At 32.8% G+C, this 18,810-nt stretch overlaps 1 long non-coding RNA gene across 1 annotated transcript; it reads right to left on the bottom strand.

Annotated features, from left to right (window-relative positions):
• Positions 1–11,975: 11,975 nt before the first annotated feature.
• LOC123565954 (uncharacterized) lies at positions 11,976–17,239 on the bottom strand. Its single transcript, XR_008372278.1, has 4 exons — positions 16,956–17,239; positions 16,567–16,645; positions 14,302–14,331; positions 11,976–14,150 (listed from the first exon to the last, which is right to left on the bottom strand). It is a non-coding gene; the product is annotated as an uncharacterized LOC123565954 (long non-coding RNA).
• Positions 17,240–18,810: the final 1,571 nt, after the last annotated feature.

The following is an 18,810-nucleotide window of genomic DNA, read 5'->3' as shown; positions in this document are numbered from 1 at the left end:
ATTTGCATACCATACTAAAGAAAAATATTCATATATAATAAATCAATTAAATAATTCATAACAAATATATCAAAGCAAACAAGTACTCATTTTAATATGCAATCTGAATAAGTCACAAAAGCAAGAAACCTTTTCATATACAGACGACAATTGTAACAAGGAAAATCTTTTAAAAAGCACTTCTCTACATAAAAGACTCTTATCACAACCTTATTCATGTGATACGCAGACCGTATTCAGCTCTTTCTTTAATTTGATATATTTTGGCATTTGAACAGGTTTTTATCTTATCTATTAAACTTACTTATCATTTTGAGATATATAAATATTTTTGCTAAATATACTGAGCCAAAGTTAGCTTTAAAACTGTGAACAGCGTCGTTTAGGATAAACGCTTTGTCTACATTTCACTCAGCGTAGCACAATCAACAGAGTGAAAGAAATTGACACTCTCGTCCAATCAGACAGAGTGTTGCATAAATATTCCATTTTGATAAATCATCTATAATGCGTCATCAAGTAGTTTGATTTGCAAACTGAAGTCACGTGGCATAAGTAACGAAAACGAATTTAGACGGCGTCGCCGAAAAAAAAATCCCTTTGAGCTTTTATTAGGAATATATTTCTACGTGTCCATTTCAAGTTTCAAGAGTAAAGAATAATAACATTTAGTATGGTTTTGAAAAGAAAGCATATGTGGGTCATGAATTTGCCTGATTCTGTATGCACAGAAATCTTAAGTGCCAGGAAAAATGAAGACACAGTATATAATTTAAAGTAATGAAGGTTTTTTAAAAAATCCTTTTGAGCTTTAATTATGAATATATTTCTATGTGTCCAGGTCAAGTTTCAAAAACAATATTTATATTTTGCAGGGTTTTGAAAAGAAAATCCTAAGTGAGTGATGATTTCGTACTATTCTGCGCGGAAGCAAAATCAAATGCTTGTATTATTTATTAAAATTGTGTTGAGCCGTTATTGAGAATATAATTCCACATTTATATGTCGAAAAATAGTATTGTTTTAAAATAAATGTATACAGGTGCATCTTGATGCATTATTCCAACATTAAATCTAAGTTGGGGTTTAATGAACCCGTAATACAATGAATTATGGAAGGTGTGAAAATAATTGGACCGCATTGCTGTGGGGCTGTGATACATGCAATACACGCGGCGGCAATATACAACACAATACACAAACTGTATGCCATGATTTTTATTACAATCAAAGCCATAAATAGATTCCATTAATTATAGAAAAATTATGAAAGACAAATATATATACAGACAAATGTTTTACAACTTTCTGCACGAATCATTTATTCATTTACGCGTGACAACACTCCTTGGCATTGCTGAATGAAAGCAATGAATTACAGCACTGCGTATTTTAATAAATCCACTTGTTCCCGGATGCACAAGGTCTTGACAATAATGATAATTGTTACCCCCTTCATTATAATGTAACGGCTTGTATGCAATTTGAATCAACACGTTGTGTGTATATTTGCACGTATCATCATCTAATTGTTTAATACATGAAAAAATTTTATTCAACAATAATTGGAGAAAGAATGCATATATGAATGAAATTTAAAAAATGGGCAATATCCTTAACATATAACTCAGTCAAACCGAGTCTGCTATTATTCTTCTTGGTTGCATCTTTGCTTCCAAAGGATCTTTTACAGATTTTATTCAATATAATTCTTAGAAATACGTTTTCATATGAAAAATGTGTTAATGAAAGAAAAATTGCAAATCTGACTAATTACTGTTTGTTACATGTAATAATCCAATAATTGTCGGATGATATAAATCGGCACACTTTTGACCGAATGATTATCTGCTGCATTTCACACCTCTTCAAACGTCTGAGAAAACCATCTTAATTAAATTATCGTTTATCCCGGCTTAACTAATTGGATTAAATTTAATTTTATTAACTAATCAACTGTATGTGACGACCGTTGTATCTTTTGTGAAATAGAACAGAACAGAAAATATCTTTATTTTCACCCATGCAGGTATCACGCAGTATACAACATGGGGTATAACAAAGAAACATTTGCAAGTTCGACATTGAAATTTACCAGTACAAGAGAGTGACTAAAAAGAAAAATGTTATTGCTACATATATACTGTATACTATAACAAACCAGAGAGTTAATTACTAAGTACTGACTGTATGTGGTAAAAGGGGGATAGACAGCTATTACTTATAGTGAGTCTCAACTACGCTCTTTGATTTTGACCTGATAACTCGAAAATAATTCCTTTATTAATTTAGCAACTGTCATTCTAAAAATAAACCGCTAAATAAACATTGTATAAGCCGCGCTTGCACAAAATAAACACGCTCCATTCATAAAATATCGTAGTACACACCAATTTCTTAAAATAGTTTCATTGATGTAGATTGTGTCACATTTATTTATCATCAACTAGTACACAGGCTGAAAAAAGGACTAATTCCTAGCACGAGAAAGTTGCTATTACTTACAAAATCTGAGTAAAAAAGAAACTTTCTCTATAATAAATATAATTATGGAAAGGAAGAAAGAACTAATATCTGCCGAGTTAATAAGGTCAAGTTACCGCTGTGATTGTCTAGCGACAAAACTTTCAAGTACATATCTAGTGGTATTAGTGCTATACAAAGTAAGATGCTTTTTTTTAGAATTTACACATTTATAGTGGTATAAGTGATACACAATTAGTTGAATTTTTCTATAATTATTTTAAAGAATTTACACAAGTGTTTGAGTGCAATTATATTCTCAGATGCTAAACACAGCTTCAAAGTTAGATGTGGTGTACCACTTAGTTCTAACGCAGTTAAAAAGTGTTCTCTCTGATGAGAGAAAAAATCGCATTGAAGCAAGTAATGTGACTCAGAACTATGTTCCTTTGTTTGTTCGTTTTGTCCTTGTGTGTTCCTTTGTTTGTTCATTTTGTCCTTTGGAGTTTGAAGTTGGCAGTTCTGTATTTAAACAAGATTAGAGAACCGTTGTTATCGAATATCTTAAAGTAATACTCGAAAGCATGGGTGTCTTTAAAACTATTATAAGTTCTACCTTTATTAGATTCGCGAAGCTGTGCAAACCATGCATTTCCATTACCGTCCATGAACAGGTTCAGTCAAACCGAGCCTGCAGCATTTTCGTTTTTATCGTGTTGAGCGATCTGTGAAGTTTCCACTTTTCTCTATTTTGTTTGTATTGATCAATCAGTGTTTGTTTTACTCCTTTTTTGATTTACTGATTATGCTATTCTGATTTTGCCATAGGTCTGGTCTACCGATTGAGTTTAAGATGCTTTTTACATTCATGAGATACCCATTTAAAATCTCTGTTATGGTTCTTTTATCTTTTATCATATATTGATACAACTGAAAAGATAATTTCGAAACTTTTCCAGTGATTAAACCATTCCAAAACGAAATCATACGTGTTTTTACTATTCCGGAAATAGGATATCTCCGCAAGTAACTGCCAACTTCCCCACATGAATTATCAGAGGTGGAGGACTAATGATTTCAGACTCAATGTCGTTTATCAAATAGTTATGGAGAACATACGCCCCGCCCGAGGATCGAACTCGCGACCCTGCGATCCGTAGACCAACGTTCTTACCTACTGAGCTAAGCGGGTGGGCTTTCGATTATGGTACTTAAGGCAAACAGATGGTCTGACGTGGAGTAACCCATTCGGATGCCAGTCCATGGTTTTCATCTAAAATATTATTTTGTTCTAGGTATAAGATGTTAACCTTTGATTCAGAACAGAGGTAAAGAGTTTTCCTAAGCAGCTCAAAATTGTTATTGGCCTATAGTTACTGTTATAGAATCTGGCGAAATCAACCCCGTATATGTTGTTTTTTCTTTTCAACAACACCTTATATATAATATTTTTTTCTTGAAAGGTGACATGCAAAATTCGAAATATATTCTTGATAAAAAACTAAAAAGATTTTAAAAGAAAATTCATTACTTTAAATTTTATGCATAATTTTTCCTGTCACTTAAGACAAGTGTTTAAAACAATATTAAATATAGTAATATTGAATTGAATAACACAGGTATAAATTCTGCATTTTTTCCCCAATATCCTGTATGAAGATAGTGTTCTGATTATCAGTAAAGCTGTATGGATATGATAAGCCTAATTAGGCTAAATGTATATGGAGTAAAGGGTTAAGACAGGACTGAGCTTTTTTGATTTCCGTCTCCTGGCCTGTTTCGTTGGGCCCTTAAGGGTGTTTTCCTTGTTGCTCTGTCTTCTGCAAAGGCATTTAAGTACATGCGTATTAGGTTCTTAAGGACTGCATGTTTATATTATATTTACAAGGGCATCTTTGTGTTTTACATAACATACCTTCTGTTGCCTTTCCGTATGTTAGGATTTCACCTGGCGGGGATTATTTTTATTTACACTGTCTTGTAACTTTGGAACATGGTGGGGTTAAGAGTGAGGTTAGGTGCACCATAAACCGGTTTATACTCCCCAGTGGTGGGTTGCCACTGACCGTTCCAAGGCGGTGCCCCACTGTGTTCCTATATTTGTTTGTTTTGTCCTTTGGTGTTTCATTTTCTGTGTTGTGTGCGAGGGTTGTTCGTGTGTGTCTTTTGGGAGGCTGCGTGTTTTGAACGTGGCGTTCCTTGATGGATATTCTTCCTTGTTTTTTCCCCGCGTGTGTAAAATCGGGCGAAATCTATACCTGTATACGTTTTTCGCTTCAAACCACCCTAAATATAAATATTTTTTCTTGAAAATTGACATGCACACGTAGATTTATATTTCTAATAAAACCTTAAAAGGATTTTAAAAGATATTTTATGTCTAGATTTCGCTAATTTGATTAGATTTCGCGAAATCTACTAGATTTCACTATTCGATCTTTTCGCTTAAACGGCCCTTTCCAATATTAAGGCATTCCTAAACTTCCTGCGTAGGATTTGAAATTTGAAAAAGGTTTTTTTTTTTTTTTGGTTTTCTTAATAGCCATCACTGGATACAAAGTAAGGTGTAGTTTTACACATTTTATATGTTTAATTAATGTATAATGTTTGTTTAGTTCGTTGACTCACAAAGACTATTTGTGTGTATCGATAGATCTTATTCCGCCGGCGCCGGAATTCTACCGGAATCTACTTCTTCCTTCCATGTATATGGTAGATCTACATTGTTTCAAATCATTTTCATTGTATGCGGGGGAGGTGCAGAGGGATACGGGGTGTTCTCCCCTGGGATATTTTGTTAAGGAACACATCTAGTTTAGCGGTCCCTGGTTGGAAATATGTTGTGACATCATGTTACTTTGGTCCCCACACTCTTGCTTTTTCCATTAGCATCACTGTACCATTTCTCGACCCATTTTGTACCATTTACCAAGTAAATAAAGACTATTAAAGTATTTTCACATGTTTCACACAAAGGGGTCCGACACGTGTGGGTCACCTTAATATGGCATAATAAATAGTCCTATGGCACTGGGGGCAAAAACATTGGTCAGTAGATATATAACTGTGACCAGGGAAATTTTCCCAAAATGCAAGTTAAGATTTCCAAAAATCATTCAACAGATGGTTAAGATTTTGTCACATTTTATTATTTTCAGAGGAAGTGTTTGTCTGGTATCAATTTTTTTTGTCACACTATAGCCTGCCAGTGCACCGAACCACATGTGAGGCATTACATTCTAATCTGTTATTTTCCATGGCCCGGATTTTATTCATTGTTTAATGGGAGATAAATCCTATTAGTATTTCTGTTTTTACTTGCTGTTGATTACTTTTCCCAAAATGGACAATTATCGCGCATAAAATTCTCAATTTGAAAGGCCAAGGTCGCTTCCTAATTGACTGAATCTTGAATCTTCTTGTTTAAGTTTTGGTAGTGAGATATAGTTTGTATTATTTCCTAATGGATGAAAAAAAAACAGACAGTATTTATTCAGTTTAAGAATTAAAAAAAACAAAACAAATAATTATGAGTATGTCATTTTATTGATAAAACACTTGAACCAATAACCAATATGAAACATTTTCTTCTGCATTAAATACAGAAGAAAGATTCCAGTTTGGCATAGGCAGATCCAGAATTGGTCTAGTCAAACTAGAATTCTAGTTTGGTCTAGGCAGTTCTGGAATCAGTCAAGACCAAACTAGAATTCTAGTTTTGCCTAGACAAACTAGAATTCTACTTTGGTCTAGATCGATTCTGCAAATTGACTGATCATTTGAACAAAGTAAATGGTGTCTGCATTTTTAGAACATGGTTGTCCTTGTAGGATATTCTTCCTTGTTTTCATCTTTAAATACATCTACATTGTGTGTATTGTTAAATCAGCCTTTTTGTGCCCCCCTCCCCCAATGGTGGGGGCATTTAGATTTGGTCTTGTCCGTGTATGTGTATGTCAGCCCATCCACCCTCTGTCCCAAGTTCATGACATGCACCTCCAATTATTTGTTTGGCTCCACCCCCTATATAAATCTACCAATAAATCTAGAGGTGCAAAAATTGAAAGCATTAAAAACTAAAATTAACAATTATGATCTAATATGCAACTCATTTCAGATGTTTTGTGGCCAGTGCGGATAGAGGGTTCAAACTAACTGGCGTTTTTGTGTTTTTTGTGGTGGTCCTCTCAAAATAGGTAAGGTTGTTTTGCAATTTATCAAATTTATTTCCATTGGTTTATGTAAACTGTTAATACATTTATTATTTTGCCACAAAATTAAGCAGACAGGATTTTCTATCTTTTTATCCCCCGCCGATGAATTCGGGAGGGGGTATTGAAATGGCTTTGTCCATGCGTCTGTCCGTCAGCAGCCAGAAGAATTTCATGAAACTTTAAATAAACTTGAACCAAAATTCTGTGATGATGTCCGTCAAGTCTATTTTGATTGGTCAATTTCCCTTAGAGTTATTGCCCTTGGTTTAATAAAAAATACCCCAAAATGTCCATCCACAGCCATTTCTCAGTTTAAGTTACCTTTTCTCCTTATTAGTCAAAGCTATTTTTTAAACTCAGCCGTTATTTGCCATTAAAAGGTGACTGCACAAGTACCATAACTCTACATAGTACATTGTGTTTTGCAAGAATTATGGACCTTTTTCGGGGCACTTGTTTCGCCATTTTTGGGGCCGAATATGGGTACCATTCCCCTCTTTAAATATGTTTTTTCCCCTTTCTCAGAAGAAAATTCCCCTGATGATAGGTTGTTTGACACAAATAGATATTAAGACTAAGTCTTTCTTTTAATATTATATAGTGCCTCTAAGGAAGATTACTGTTGCAATATAGTCACATCAGTTAGAAATTATTGAAAAAAGTGTAAATAAGTGTGAAAAGTAGTTACATATACATGGCTTAAACGTCCCCTTTTCATCTTAAAATGTCGAAAAATTCCCCTTCCTGAGGGTATGGGTACCTGTCCCCAAAAGTTGCCGAGTGCTCTGTTTCTGGAAAATCATGGGTAGGTCATTATTTTCATTATAATACAGAGACAAAAAAATCAGAGTTTGATAAGTGTCTGCACCCGCATGATGGTGCTCTTGTTATACTTAGCCGTTGGAAAAAAAACAACACCATATATCTTACTGTAACTTCACATAAACATTGTCCAGTATACAAACAATGTATGTGTAGGGGCTGAGCCCTTTATACCCAAGGTCGAGGTCACCAAGCTGTTATACTTAGTTATTTTTAAGGTTAAAGTTTTTCTGTCATATCTTTTCTTACTATTGCTTATATCTTACTGTTACTTCACATAAACTTTGTCCAGTATGCAAACAAAGTATGTACAGGGACTGGGCCCATTTTATCCAAGGTCAAGGTCACCAAGGTCGTATACTTAGTTTATTTTTAAGATTAAAGTTTTTTGGCAACCTTTGTTTTTCTGTCAACTTTGTTACTTTGCTTATATCTTACTGTAAGTTCTCATAAACATTGTCCAGTATACAAACCAGGGCCACTGAAATTTTAGAAACAGTAAAATTTTAAGGCCAACAAGTCAACTGCAAAGCGTAGCACTAATGTTATTGGACCCGAGGGGGGAATTCTTTTGAAAGTAGGGGGAAATAACATACTATTTTGAGGGGGGAATGGGGCCTATATTCGGCCCCAAATTTTGCCAAATGAGAGCCCTGCAAACATAGTATAAGCAGGGGCTGGGCCCATTATACCCAAGGTCAAGGTCACAATTTTGTCAAAGGAGTTATACTTGGAAGTATTTTCATGTTATTAAATTTTTTCGAAAGCTTTATTAATAGGCATATCTTTGGTACTCTACTTGGACATATTTATGCACTTTAATCTTTGATAGCCTGGAAGCCAAATTGATTAAAGTCCTTTTTATGATGAAATATTTGTCTACATTTTATCAAAACAGAATCCGCTTTAATATAGTAAAAATTTAACAACAAAAAGATGTATTCCTGCCAACAGGAAAAGTAGGATTTCCTGTATTTAAACTTTTGATAACAAATTTTTCTACAATGTAGAATTTGATTAAACTCTGATTTTTCAAAATTTCAGAATATACCTTGAAAATTCAGCAAATAAACAAGATAGGGTCGTGTGCTATATTTTTGCTAGACTGACTTGAAAAATTTGGATCTCACGCAATATTTCATAATGGGAGTCTATGAGAAAATCATAACTTTCATAACATTTTCACGATCAGAAATGTTTCTACAATGTAGATTTTGATGAAACTTCTCAAAGTTCTAAATATACATATGACCTATAATTTGGTGATAAATGTATAGGTCCGTATGCTTATTTTTGAGATATATGACCAAGATTAAAGTTAACCGGACATTTCTCGCTAATTTTAAGACATGTTTTGAATTTTTTAACGCGTCATATGTTTTAATATCATATTTTGACTTTAGAAATATATAGCAAAAGTGCCAATGTAATAAATTTACTCACAGGTTTCGATTAAATCATAAAATTATTTTCATTTTCGTACGCCGAATCCAGGCTTTATTCTACGTTTTCCGGATAAATGACGTTACGCAGTCACTTCCAGTTTATCAAACGTGCAGAACTACCTTAAGAGAGGTTGAAATTAGAATAGAAAGTCAATTTTGGGAGTAAGCAAAGTGGCTGATTAATAGAGGTGACTGCTCAGGCAGGTTCAACTGTAGTATTTTTTTTTCCAGATCAGCCATTTGGAAATTATGTTCTTCATGAAATACTACAAAACCACAGAATTAAGAATAACATCTGCAAATGTAAAGAAATTTGCTATGATGGCATTGACAGGTGTATTGTGACATTCTGGCACCGTTGTTGTTTAATATTTCAGAAATTTGTTGTCTTTTTTTCTCTCTTTAACTCAGTGAATATTTTTATTGTCTTAAACAAACTGAAGATAAGGATAATCAGTGTACTTTGATAACCAAACCACCGGCAAAACATTTTTTCTTAATACATAGTCTTAGAATGGATTAGGTAAATTAGAAAAGGTATGATTGAATTTTTATTAAGAATAAGAAATATTATTATAAAGATAATTAAAAAAAAATAAAGAATGAAAATAACAAATTTTGTTTTATATCAATTTCTTAGCTTCAGCCCTATAAAGGGAAACAACGTAGTCAGAAAGTATGTATCATTAATAACTGATTTTATCTCCCTTCAGTTATCTTGTTCTTTGTCACTATGTATTATGTTCAGTCATCTGTTTGTAATTCAGCATATCATGCTATTTATTTACTGAAAGATTCATGCTATATTATGTGAACATGTGAAAGGAGTTTGTATGGAAATAAAATATAAATTACAAAAAATATATTTCAGAAATTTCTCTTCCTTTACAGAAGGTAATACTGAAAGTGAAAGCCCAAGTAAACTAAAGCCTGAAACAGAGACTGCGGTAAAAAAGGAACATACTCCGGCGGGTTAGTGTAATGTTGGTGTTTCTTCTTAAATGTTAATGTAAATGGCACCATAACATTCAACAACCAGTAACTTGGTGTTCACAAATAGCTCAGTGGCTCAAACATTTCGTAACTGATTAATATCAAACATTATTAGAAAAAGATGTTGCTTTAAGGTAGCTTTGAATTAAGTTACGGGTGGTACATTTTATTTTATGGTAATATTTCACTTAATGTAGATACTAAAAGTAATAATTCTAACATGTCTTGATTTGATTACCAGTTAAACAAAGAAGGAAATAAATCTTTGTTTTTATTATGCAATAAACAATGATTGACTCTTGGATCTGTAAGAGAGCACTATGACGGCAAATTGCTGCATGATGTAAATGAAATCATGCTTAATATTTTTAATATAAAATATGACAATGAACATATCTGAATGAACACAATCAAGACTTTCCTATTATTTTATATTGTCTAATTTACCATGGTTCATCATTCAAATGCTTCAGTATTAGACCTCTTGCTTATGCCCACGTGGTTCAGTTCCTGCACATCTGAACTCTGACCCATAGTAAATCAGATGATAAACAGCTCAAAGGCCTTGTTCCAGTTTTGCAGTTACTCAGTTTAGCCTTGTAACATTGTCAACTTTAGATGGATAATGCCAGTCCTGACTGAATTGTATTTTTGATTAATGGTTTAATAAGTGCAATCCATATCATGCAAATGTTTAGCTCACTCAGTGTGACATTCTGTGATACCCCTGTGTCCTCCATTTTATTTAATCCCCTGCTATGAGTGTAGTGTGTGGTGGGTGGGGGGGGGGGGGTATGGGAAAGGTCTCTGTCTGTAACATTTCTTGTCAGCTTTGTGTCTTGAAGGATTTTCGTGAAACTTGGGTCTGGTGACCACCTTATTAAGAGGATGTGCAGAACTTTATAAGGCAGCCTTGTTAGGTCAAGGTCACAAATAAATCTCAAAGGTTTGAGCCTTCCATTTTGTGTCTGCTCTGTATCGCCTTTACCCTTGTTGGATTTTAATATGATGTGGCTGTAATATTCCTTTTATCAAGTAAATGTGAGAATTTAAAATTCACCCCTACCAGTTTAAGGTCAAGGTCACAACTTGATTGTTTAATGTTTCCACCAAATACCAAACCCTTTCACTATCAATAGCAATGGCAGGGGATATAGCTGTCTTATAGAATGTTTTGTTCATCTTGCATCTTACTCTTTAGGGTTCAGTTTTCGCAAAATGTAAAAGAAACAGTTGGATATAATCAAAATATGTGACAAGTTCAAGAGTGGTTCATCTCGAAGTTAAAAAAAAATCGGTCATTAGGTCAGATCATGAAATAACAATTCCTGTCTGATCTTCATAAAAACTCCATAATATTTGCCTCTATGAAATGGGAATGATTTTAAATTATATTTTTCTTGGTCTTAATCTTGTCATATTTTGTAGAAACCTGTCAACAGTTCCAACAGGCCTGTAATTAGCTCGACTATACGAAGTATAAGGAGAGCTATCCTACTCATGTCGGCGTCTCTCCATGTCCCCACCTTGGTTAAAGTTTTGGTGCACTTTCTCTTTTTATGCCCCCAAAGGGAGGCATATTAGTTTTCAACTGTCCTTTCGTTAGTTCGTTCGTTAGTTAGTTAGTTCGTTTGTCACCCGCCCGCTTAGCTCAGTAGGTAGAGCGTTGGTCTACGGATAGCGGGGTCGCGAGTTCGATCCTCGGGCGGGGCATGTGTTATCCGTGACTATTTGATAAACGACATTTTGTCTGAAATCATTAGTCCTCCACCTCTGATACATGTGGGGAAGTTGGCAGTTACTTGCGGAGAACAGGTTTGTACTGGTACAGAATCCAGGAACACTGGTTAGGTTAACTGCCCGCCGTTATAAGACTGAAATACTGTTGAAAAACGGCGTTAAACCCAAATCAAACAAACAAACAAACACAACGTTAAACTTTTGCATGAAGGCACTTTACTCGCAAACCACTGCCCCAGGACCCTTTAAACTTTACGTGCTGATAGTATTATTAAAGTAAAAAAAAGAAAAAAGAAACAAGTAACAAGATATAATACAACTAGAGCAACTGACTAGTCATATAAAATTAATGAAAATATAAATTCAACAAGGAAATCTATTTGAACGTCACTGATGCTTTGATAAGTTATGGTCCCATGAATTTTGATATTTCGATCAAATCCCATTTTAAAGAAGTATTAACTTGTCACTGACAAATTCAGCCAAATGATGGCCCTTTATTGCACACCTTAGTTGACAGTGAATATCTGTAAACAATAAGTATATGACACATAAGCAAAAAAAGTCAAAGGTTAGAATCAAGATGAGTTTATAAAATATTTAGAAATATTCTGACCAGTTGTACATGTGGTCACAATTGGGAAACTCTATGCTTCAAAGTTAAGGTATCCATAACAGTTATATAAATATACAACTGTAAAATGAATCTGCAAAAATGTGCGCATTCTGACATTACATCACTGTAATCAACTGAGAAAATAAGACAAAAGATGAAAAATAAGTTAACATATATATGCTTATTGATTCTTTATTTAATTTGTTAGTACGTTTTTCAAGGAATTTTATGCAGGCAAAGTGTACTTTTCCGTATTTTTGATAATTAAATATTCTCTTCGAAGTTTACTGAAAGGTTATTGTAAAATGCATGAACGCTCCCTTGTCCGCAATTCATGCGTTGCAATATGGTGGTATATCTGCGATGTGTTCTATTTATAGAAAATTAGATAGGTAAGTAGGTCATGCTAAGGTCAGAAATAGAAAACTTGACTTACAGAGTAACCTCCCTTATCAATAAATCGGATCAACATTTTGACGAAATTGTTCATGGTTCTAGATCAAATATGTCACAAGTCATTAAGCAGAAATTGCCATATTCATAATACCTCATACAGTTAACACTAGAAACTACTATTAACTGTGGTGTTATTTGGGCAATTTGACTGACACTTACAGGCCGCATTTCCCTGTAGTGGTGAACATGTATATTAAGTTTTATCTTTAAAATATACTAACCCACTTCCTAGATATGGCTCCGGACGGACGGACAGATGACACCAAAACTGTATCCCTCCACCTTCAGCAGGGGATAGAAATCAATAGCATGTCATTAGTCTACATCTAATACTCGCGATATGAAAACAACTTAAATGTTTTTAGCAACAAATGTAAATATAAGGACACTAATTTAGCACATGGGTATGTAAAAAGTCTCATTGTGGTTTATATCCATCTAAATGCTGAAGATCAAATGTTCAATATGTGCATACAGACTTGGCAAACATACTTACAAAATATAAGATAAATGAAATTAAGAACACAACTGAAACACATAAACACAAAACATATATAAAATAAATGCACAACCTTTGAAAGGTAAGTGCCCACAATAAGAATCCTTTACACATAGGAAAATATTCCCTTGACAGTTATAAGTAACTGACACACATATTAATAACAGGCTTGATACAAATCCTGTATAGGATTTTAATTGTTATTTTTGCTACAGTTGTAAAGGACCTTATTTGCAAACGAAGAAATACTGCGTCTGTTTCATTTACTTGCATGCTAAAGCTGATCTGGAGACTCAGTAAACTCAACTTTCTTCTATTTTTCCTTTTTTGAATAGCAAGTGTTTTCGTAAACTGTATATAAAATCAGCATTTTGTTGAGATGCCCTGAAAGTTGATGGCCAGACTATAATAGGTATGTCAATTCGTTCATTGATATTTTCCAAGGATATGCAAATTTTTCTTCAAACCTTGCTCCATCCTTAATTTGAAAGCTTGAATATCCTGAGCATATTATGTACTCCAGTAAACATAATTTACTTGGCTGAAAGATTCATGGAATAAAAGTTTTTGAAAAGCAAGACTTAGTTTCTTGTAAACAGTATATAATCAGCATTTTGTTGAGATGCCCTGAAATCTGACCGCCAGTGTCAGAGGTATGTCGATTCATTCATTGATATTTTCCAAGGAGATGCATATTTTTCTCCAAACCTTGCTCCATCCCTAATTTGAAAGCTTGAGTATCCTGAGCATTTTATGTACACCAATAAACAAAATTCACTATGGCTGAAAGACTCATGGAATAAAATTTAAAGGCTCTCAGCATGGCTTTATATCAAATGTTGTTAACTGGTGGCTAGCCTTTGGTCATCAGAGATTTTCATCTGGCCCATTAACTTGACAGTCTAAAATAAAAGAAAATTTTAAATATGTTAAATGAAGTTATTAGTACTAGTTGTCATCATTTTGAATGACCAAATGGATTAGTCATGACATAATGTTACACTTAGTTGTAATAAACTATTTAAAACAATGGAAACATAGTTATGTACATACCAAGCATGTGCTTTTCATTCATGTCCCAATCTACAATATAAAGAAGGTAGAGAGTAGTCAGTTACGTGCGGAGAGCAGGTTTGTATCGGTAGAGAATCCAGGAACACTGGTTCGGTTTACTACCCCTGTTACATAACTGAAATATACTCAACAGAATTCCTAATCGGTCAGTTTTTATTGTATTGCTACAAACAAACGGAAGAACATTATAAAATGTACATGTATAATTTCATATTCGTCACGAAAAAAACGGAGGATTCAGTATAGAAAATATCTTTTCGAATTGTGTATACAGATCTGAATGAAGTAGGAATTTGAAGACAGGACATTATGTAGGTTTTTCAAAGCTTATATTAGAAAAACTGGACCATACAATTAAAACATTAATAAATAAATTCAGATTTCAGTAATGATTTACATATTTTTACAACTCTTCCTATCTGTTATTTGTATACATGTTAAAGAAGTTTGATGATCCGTGTGCCATCGGCAGCTTTATTGAATTACAAAACTCAACAGTTTGGTATTCACGCAGCACTTATCATTACCAAATACCTTAGAGTTTGGACATGTATAAATTCTATTGTATTCTTATCAGAACCTTAAATAGCATCAAACCTTGCCATCATATTCGTAAATTATTTTACAACCTATGCTTAAAATAAACATAGATGTCTAGATATTACCATGGAAAATCAAAATAAACAGATAGAAAAAGAATAAAGCGTTTTGCGCCAAAATTTTAATCAATGTTTAATTCAAACATTTTATAACAGATTATTAATAAAGTATAACATAATTATACATATACTTATAAAAGTCATATGAAATAGAAGTGTAGATTAAATATCAGTATTTTTTGTAGATTTCAGAAAGTGTAAACATGTTTTATATTTTTTATTTCTGAACTTATGCCATTTCATTATCACTAAAGTGTGTTTCCATGTCATATCATTTAAAAGGTTTTTTTGTCTATAATCTCACATTATTTGAACATTCAGAATACATCTTATTCAGTTAATATTTTAGTTAAGGCAGAATAGTAAAAAAAATATTTTGAAATATGAACATTTAGTGTACAGTGTATTAAACGGTATTTTGCATTGTATTAAAAACCGTGCACAGTTATTTTTAATATAAATGTAACACAATATACTTGATGTTATAACGTTTTCTAATAAAAGTGATTCCACGTTTATGATAAAATTATGTTACTATTTTTTGTAAGTATTGTATAAAGCTATAAAGGCAAAATAATTTTAAGGACACGTCACGGCTGAGATGATTAGCATTATTACAATACACAGTCGGTATTGAAATTGTGTTTCCAATACATGTGCTCATTAGATAAATCCTCAATATCTATGTGAAAATAAGGGATGTGTTTTGAATAATTGCAACACTATAAGTTGCTCTAGTTAGTGACAAATGACTGAAACAATAGGAATTCGTACGTGACCTGGATAGACAAAATGGCAGTGAGGTAACAATATATTCTTTTATTGTTTTAATTAATGAGTTGTAAGCTACAATATAGAATACCCATTTTATAAAAATCAAACTGGAAATTAGAAATAACAGAAATAATTTAATTAGGCCATGAGTCATCATATACCTGTCAAAATTTGTCATTAGTTTTCACGAGCTGTCAAAATTATTTTTATCTCTCTATTCTGCAAATGCATTGTTTTTGTAAGAATCTTGGTCGGATATTGTAGTGTGTAACTTACTTTACATTCCACATTAATATTGGTGCTTGAAATTGCTTTGTTGAGCTTACCGAAGTCACGTATGTATTTCTACTGTTTTAGCTTATTGTGGGTTATAAGGTACCAAATCTCAATATTAAGATATAAGAATTGTTCCTTTCTGGCAGACAAAGGAAACTATTTGGTTGAATCATAACATAACGGTTTTTGGCAAGAACTGAATGTTCTTTGGTTTTTTGTTATTCACCGGAATTTCAAAACGTGACATCACCTTAATAGCATGTCCTTTTCCATCATTATGATGCTGGCAGACCAAAACAAAATTATCGTGATTTTCGCTATAAACAAACGAGTGTTAATGCATGAGAGTAGCGTTACATACACTAATAATTAATACAGTAAATAATGTTAGGCACTTGGTATTTAAGTATCTAGTAAAATATTTTGCCGATCAGTAAAATGAAGCTAAGATAGACAATATCTTTATATTCATTTATTTCTTCAGATTTTCATTATCTGAAATTTTGAAGATTCTCAACTGGATGAAATTCCTTACCTTTTGAAATGCGCATTGCACAGCGCCTCCATAACCAATCAATCTGAATCCACAATGTTGTTGAACTAGCATGTGAACACTGAAATTAAAGTGTTCACCTTTCATGGGACACAGAAAAGGCATATATACATATATATATATATATGTATATATACATCATCAATTATGATATCAGATCACCTAAAGCCTGCTTACAAAATGAAAAAGCTGATATAGTTGTTCACCCTTGTTGAAGTATATATATTAGAATAAACATAATATGCACATTTAAAACGCCTAAGTAATGTATATTTGAATTCACTTTTAAAACACTTTAAAGAAAACAGACTTTCATTTTACTAGAAATCTAAGAAAAAAACCTATTTACAAATATAAGTAGGGATAAACACCTTCCAAAAACAGTCCTTGCACAAAAAGCCAAGATAGATTGAAAAGCTCTTGTGATTCTGCATAAATAATCTTCGACAAATCCGTAAACCTTTTATCAGAAATCACCCTTTAGAGTACGTGTATACACGGTAGTTTACACATTTTTAGGTTAATCAATTTTTATTGGCATCCTAATTTACAAAATTAATAAATTCCAGTTGATTCTCTCACTTTGTAACATAAGTTATTGTCCATTAGTTTGAGGAAATGATAAACATCTTGTAAATATACATACTGACTAGTATCTCTGTTATCACAACGTGTAGCACGAAGTCTTATCGCTTCCGGATCTAGTCTAAATATTATGAACTTCACATTCAGATGGTATTTGTTTATATTTGTGTGTAAATATACATTATAATAGATCCAGTTATATCAACATTGACAGTGTACAACATATGATAATGTATGTTAGGTAGATGCGTTGTATCTGAATTATTTCTGTTCAAAAATACTCACAATGATCCCCTTATTTCAACAATGTAAGTCTGTTGCTATTTCAGTGAAAACGGTAAATATTTACTGTATAACACAAAACGATTGATTTTAATTTCGTATTATATCCTTTAAATAATAAAACCTAATTTGCTATTATTTCTTTAAGAACTTATTTTTTCGTTTCATTGTTTCTTCTATAAAGCCAAGCAATTCCAATCGGATTTTATTTCTTTTACTGACAATTTCTTTATGTCTCAAATAAACAAAGAACAATGCAAATCAAAATTAACTGCCTGAAAATAGAGCAGGTCAAAGAAGATTCTTGATATCTTTGTTATATAGCAATAAACTAGACACTAGACTAAAATGAAATGAAAATATGAAAACCTTAATCTTATGTTCCATGTCAACGTAGTTTCACAGGAATCAAAAGCCAGTCTATTCTAGAGGTTTTCTTAGAGAACTGATTGTAAGATTGTCTATTTGAAATGCTCTGAAAGAGATTATTAGAATTTGATTACCCCCAGATAATGCGGAACCTCACGTTTGAGGCAAAGTTACCTTTAAGTGTTTTGCAGTCGACAGTTTGGTTTATTTACCCAACGCATCCGATTTTAACAGTTCTGACCAAAACGAGAAACAGTTTCCTTCCATGGGGAAAATTGATTTTTTTTTTTTTTTTTTTGTTATTTTTGAACTGACATGAAAACCTGATACATGCGCATAAAAATATATTAAGTTTATTTTTCTATAATGCAGTGACAAGGGCCAGTTTTGTATTGTTGCCTGAAAACATAAGATACCTGTTTGATATGAACATTTACATTCAGTTGATTAATTATGATGTTAATTGATCTGAGGATCCCAACGAATGAGTATCTGTTGTGTCAAATGAATGAATGCTTGGGCAATATAAGCATAATGAACTGATATCTGCCAATGATGTATAAACAATATTGTACTATATATACAATTTGTTATAACAAAACACTTGGATTAAAATTTATATATATTAAAACCTACATTTGTTTTCATATGGCATTTTTGGCCGATTATCAAAAAAAAAAAAAAAGATATCATATAAGTCATTTATAGTAACAACAAAGGGAAATTAATCCTATTTCTATATTATATAAGTTATAATATAAGTCCACAAGAAACTCTTTACCAGGTAGAGATAGGTCAAAATACACCTAAAAATTGATTGGATGTAACATGCATGTTGTACCACAGAAAACTGGTCTCGATTGTTTCCGACGGCCTGTAATAAATAAGTTACAATATAATCTATTTATAGTTACATCTAAATTCCTCCATGCATGAAGAAGAAATGCACCGGACAAAGTCATTCTTGAATTTGACCTTTGGCCTCTAAGT

Source organism: Mercenaria mercenaria, chromosome 8, assembly GCF_021730395.1.
Source record: "Mercenaria mercenaria strain notata chromosome 8, MADL_Memer_1, whole genome shotgun sequence".
NCBI classification, from domain to species: Eukaryota; Metazoa; Mollusca; class Bivalvia; order Venerida; family Veneridae; genus Mercenaria; species Mercenaria mercenaria.
This window is presented reverse-complemented; position numbering and strand designations above follow the sequence as displayed.